Source organism: Diospyros lotus, chromosome 1, assembly GCF_014633365.1.
Source record: "Diospyros lotus cultivar Yz01 chromosome 1, ASM1463336v1, whole genome shotgun sequence".
Taxonomy (NCBI): Eukaryota; Viridiplantae; Streptophyta; class Magnoliopsida; order Ericales; family Ebenaceae; genus Diospyros; species Diospyros lotus.
This window is the reverse complement of record NC_068338.1, coordinates 21,949,856-21,955,855: the sequence shown is the minus strand read 5'-3', so window position 1 is coordinate 21,955,855 and position 6,000 is coordinate 21,949,856. Positions and strand designations below refer to the sequence as shown.

Sequence of the window (6,000 nt, the reverse complement as noted above, 5' to 3'; positions counted from 1 at the left end):
CCCCCCCCCCCCCCCCCCCCCCAAAAAAAAAAAAAGAAGCATAATTTACTACAATTTTTTTAAGTAGCTAGTGTGTATACCATATTCCCAAATCCCACTTACTCTACTGCTCTTCTCAGTAGCAATCACATGGGACTTTCACAACAAGATAGGAACAGGTACGCTTACTTGGTAAATGTACTCGACCCCTATATATGCAAAGAATAATGATATTTATAAACTTCTTATAAGATATATAGAAAACTTATAACACACTCTTATGCAAGGGTTCGGGAATTGACAATTTTTGCGAGTGCCTATCTCAAGGATACATATTTTTTGTGCTCAAATGTATGTATAGATTGTCTAACAAAAAGAACAATCTCTCTATGGGTCATTCTAGTTCTAGCAAATAAAATAAAAGAAAGCAAAAATTGAGGACAAACCAATTAACCAAGGCATTCTTGCCCGAGTTAGATTTGTCATTATAAATGCCATTGAATAAGCATAATGACAATGATTAAATCTTCTTCTCTCAGGACAGTACTATTCTATGGTTTGTTGGCGTCCTCCATGATTAAGCATCCTGCAAACAGGGGGCACTCAAATGTCACACTTTAAAATAGCAAGTGTTTCTTTGTGCTCATAGTGCAGTTATCATTATTAGCTAATTGTTATAAATTCAATTAGAAGCAAAAAATTCGATCAAAATCCATACCCACAACATAATTTGAAACGAGAATGAATGCATGATCTCTTATGCACATTGCAAGATCGGGTATCCAGAGTTTAGGTCTTCCCCAGAAAGCTGATTTCATGACAATTCAGATTAAATTGTTATCTTTAATTGAGCTCAATTTTAGACCTATATCTACTGTGATTTAATTTTGTTATTTTGATTTTATGTGATCTATTTTTTCAATCAATCTCCTGCCAAATATGAAGTTTAGCCTCCTTAATAAAAATTATTCAAGGTCACAACATTTTTAAAATCGAGCAAATCATACTAAACATTCTTTGACATCTCACAAATGGTGGACCTCCCCCTTATCATAAATAAAATAAATGATTATTATTATTTTTTTTCAAATACCAAAAATGTCCACCATTTCTCTTTTGCTCTCTTTTACTGTAATAATAGAGTAATAAATAAATTATCGATGGTACCCATCATGATAAAAGGAACTTTAAGACTGTTTCTTCATTAAAGTTGGGGAAATGAACCCAGTCGGGATTCTTATCCTCCATGGATCTCTCTCTCTCTATCTCAACCGATAAAGCTTTCTTATCTAATCCTCCATGGAGCTCTCTCTCTCTCTCAAATAACATAGCGAAACCCAATGACGGGATTTGTTTTGTTGAGATACGTACCTTAGCGTCTTTGCTGATAGAAGGTTTCGATTTTCAAAGAGATACATCGAGAGAGAAGGAGAGAGTGCTAGAGAAGATGAAGGTAGGCACTATTGCTGGAGAAGAAAAGATGGAGGTGTCATTAGAGGAGGAATTTGATAGGCATGCAAGGGAGGGCTGAGATGAGATGAGATGAGAGCGTTTAAAACTAAAATTAAAATGGTTAACTTACGCAACAAGTTAACAACAAAATATAATGTACCAAAATTAAGAGTAATTACCAGCTGCTAACCTTAATTTCATATATTATATGAGTTTAGCCCACCAATTGTCTTAATTCATCCAATTATTTATTGTCTTAATGTATGAATGCTCAAAGCAATGTCAAATGGGGATATTGCCATTTTATTAAATAAAATATACATCTATAATAATTAAAATTATAATATAATATTTAAAAAAATTATTCATATCATACTTCATAAGTTTTAAAAATATATTAAGAAAGCATTTGTCCTACAATTTTAAAAAACACACACAAAAATATTAACACAGATTTATGATGAAAATAAAATAATTACAAATGAAAAAAAATTATGTATTAACAAAATTACAGATGATATCTAGATAGTTAATATTAATTCCTTTCAAATATTTCACATTAGTATTATATTTTTCCATTTAAAAATAAAATAAAATACGTTGTTGGCCATTGTTAGTGGCTCTAGGGCCATCATTGCCAATGACTTAATCCGATGGCTCTATGAGCCAACGTAGAAAGTTTTGGAGAAAAAGTAATGAATCAATCGCAAAACTGAAAGGAAAAAACATAAAGAGCTTAGTCAGAATAAACCTAATTTTTTAATATCTATATATATATATATATATTTCAAATAAGTTAACAGTTCCTCAGCAGCAGCCCTTAAATGACAAGGCAAGAGAAGAAACATTTATCCCGAAAGAGGCTGTAAACAAGGTGTGTGTCTGAGCTGGGGCGGTGGTACTAATAAGGCAGGCTGGCTGGCTGGCTGGCCTATTTTAATTAAAGCTGGTAACAGTTTTAGCCTGCTGTAAAGGTACTATCTCAAAATGCCCATCTCCAATTCTAATTTCCAATTTTCTATACCCATCCATCCACTTGCAGGCCCATCTGACAGATATCCTCTCTTCCTCTTGTTGGGCAGGGCAGTTGTACCGGTACCCTCCTATATCCACCCCATCCATTTATCCATTGGATTCGTTCTGGCCCATCTTCTTCAAATTAGGGTTTGCTTTGGATCAAACCTCAACACCCACCCTACGCTCATGGGCTGGCTTCTCAAATTGTTTTTCTAAGAAGAAAATAAAACTAACTGGGTGAATTGGAATCTGGAAGCTGTTTCGTTTCTGTACGAGATAGTAATTCCTGTAAATAATTTTTGTTGATGTTTGTTCACCTCACTGAAACTGAGATGAACGTTGAAACCCTGGCCGAACAAGGCGTGTGATGTGTATTGTGAACTGAGTTGAAACCCTAGCCAAACGAGGCGACTGCCGGAACTGTTGACCTACACGACTGGCCTCATCGGCTCCGGTTATCAACGAGACGACGGATTACAGAATGTAGATATGGAAGGAGAGAGAGAGAGAGAGAGAGAGAGAGAGAGAGAGGGGACGCATCGTATACTGATTGTAGAAACAAGATAGATGGATGGCAGCCCGCATGGGCAGCCCAGTCGGTCAAGAAGGGGGCACAAAATGTCTTTCGTGATGAATCTTAAATTAAGATCGAAAATTGAGTCTCGTTATGGAATACCTCTCTCCAAAGTGAAAGGGTTCCTTGTGCGCGATGAGCTCGGATCTAGCCACTACGTCTGACTAGGTCACTATAATTAACTTCCTCGACAGGATGTAAGGGACGTCCGGAGTGAATGATTTTACCTTTTGGACCAAGATAGATGGATGGCGAGGCACTGTTAAATGATATTCCCGAGGCTGTGTGATGCGATGCGAATGAACAGTTCATGAAGACTGGTGTAAAAGCATCGAGGAAGAAAATAAAGCACAAACAAACAATAATAATCAAACAGTACATGTGTATATATATTATATATAAATGTAAACATCGATCTACTCTTCTTAGATTCTTACTTACACAGTGAATCTTTCTCTCTCTAGAATGCGAAGGAGACCGAAAGCGGCGCCCTCTGAGTCTGTCTGAAACAGAAGGACTCCTTCCTGCCTCTGCGCTCTTTGTAAACTCTCTCTCTGACTCTCTCTCTTTCTCCGTATTCTTTATCCCTTTCACAAGCAAATCACACCAGTCATATCAGGCCTTTTGGCCACTCCAAAGCCGGTCCGGTGAATACCACGCTTAGATCGGAACAATCTTATTGGTCTTCGTCCATTGAATACCAGAGATGCTGAGATCGGATCGGATCGAACAGTGGCGCGTGTGGACACGTGAGGTGAGACTGCGAGTAGAGGAGACTTTTGATCGTGGCAGCAGAGTGCAGGCTGGTTGAATTGAGGCTTGGCCTCTCTATCTCTCTCGGTATCTATTATTGAGGAGAAACCATGAGAGAGAGAGAGAGAGCGAGCAAGCCGAGGTGGATGCCTCGAGCCCTGTGAGTGAGTTGGAATTGGCGTCGACCGTGTCGCCATTAAACCCCGCCCCCTTCTCTCCACGCGCTTTCTTCTTTGATTTTTTATTTATTTATTATTAATTCACCCACTAATTTTATTATCGTTTCTTTGGTTGAACGTATTCATCATCATCCCTTAATTTCCACAGTTAAGATGCTGATGTGGCATTTTTAATCATTTTTTGTTTGTATTTAATATATTTATGGTTCTTAACATGGTTTTTATTTTTATGAATAATAATATTTAATTTTATAAAATAATCTGAATTTAAAATCTTGCTTGTTAAAATTAAATTAATATAAAGACATATTAAATATTTCACATAATACAACAATGAATTCAAACAAATTTAAGAGATTAAATTGTATTATCTTATTTTTTAAATTATCATTCTTGCATGGTCTCTTATTTTTCGTATTCTTAATCTTAGCAGAGAAAATAAATCGCAGATGAAAATTTTATCTTATTGTCCAAAATAAAAAATTGAACTCACGATTAATTAGTGCGAATCATAATTTATCGTGATTTAATCATTTAATTTGTGTCTAAAGATAAAGTATTGTCTTATTCTTAAATATTTTTAAAACTTAATTTATTGGAAGTTATGTGTTTAAGAGATAAAGTCTTCCTATGCTCTATTTATATAAAATAAATTACAAAAATATTGTTAACAAATTATGATCAAATTGAGTGTGGGAATTTTACAAAAAAAAAATATTATTTATGACAAATAAAATTTAATAAATTTGTTTAAAAATATATAAACTAAATACATAAAATATAAATAAGATAATTTGGCGAGTCTTTTTAACTTTATATTATATTATATTATATGCTGAAAATTACAGACATCACGGATCAAAGATCACAGAGATCACAGTCTCCAAAACAAAGGAGGCTAAAAGTAAAACTGCAAAAAGAGGGACCTAAAACGGACAGTGACCGTAGACCCTAGTTTTAGGGGCTGTAGGGGACAGCCGGACACGTGGCAGACGCAGAGAGGTGGCCTACACCTATATCTGGCAACTGTTTGCTTTATTTCATTTTCTCAATTCTTTTTATAGTATATAAAAAAAAAAACTGTTATTCTGCAGCCATGACGTGATTTGGGGCGCCTCTGCCCCTGCCCTGTGAATGATCGCCGAGTTTTTAAATTCCTTCTCGAATTCCGCGGCCCCCCCATCTTCACTCCACCTCCAATTTCACTCAAAAAATAAAAATATGATTTTCAGAAGAATATTGATTGGGCTACAGTTGCCCTACAGCCCAATAAGAGAATATTGGGCTTCTGAGGGAGGGCCCCGTTTGAAATCAACATAGGAGACAGAAAAATCTTCTGTGCTTATGTGGGCCATGGGCCAAGCCCACCCCTGCTACTTCTGGCATTACTTTGTTGTACGAGGTTAAATTATATATATATTGAGAAAAAAAAAATACACTGAATGAAATACCATAAATGCTATTTAAATACTTAGAGCAGCATTCTTTTATTAATACGTTGTATATTTACATTGATTATTAGACATATAATATAATATCATTAATATAGAAATATAACACCAAGTATTTTTCTTAGATGTCCTAAATAACATTTTATGTGAAACCTCTACCTGGATACCCCAATCCACCACGGGGGTACGCATTTAGAAAAAATAAGCAACGGAAGCATAACTCACAACTTAAGCATGCATACAAAAGATGATCAACCCACAAGGTTACATGGTATATATATATATATATATATATAGGCACAGAACAATGTCAGTTACTCAAAAGATAAATAATCATGGCATGACACCATAAGATACACCTCAAAATAGGATTTGTTAGGATTGCCCTGTACACCATCTATCAGAGTAGCTCAAGGATTGTTAGGCTCACCCCCACACTTAGCTTTGCCTTTACTTGAAATGAAGAAAAGCAAGAATGAGTCACAAAACTTAGCAATCATATAAGAAAGAAAAGACAGACAATAGTATAGAAGCTAAAGAATAACCTGCACCCTACATGTAACAACCATACAACATATGTCTATGAATCACATAA

At 35.4% G+C, this 6,000-nt stretch overlaps 1 long non-coding RNA gene across 1 annotated transcript; it reads right to left on the bottom strand.

Moving 5' to 3' along the window:
- Window positions 1-257: 257 nt before the first annotated feature.
- LOC127811651 (uncharacterized) lies at window positions 258-3,993 on the bottom strand. Its single transcript, XR_008025767.1, has 2 exons — window positions 3,464-3,993; window positions 258-565 (listed from the first exon to the last, which is right to left on the bottom strand). It is a non-coding gene; the product is annotated as an uncharacterized LOC127811651 (long non-coding RNA).
- Between the last annotated feature and the right edge of the window lie 2,007 nt (window positions 3,994-6,000).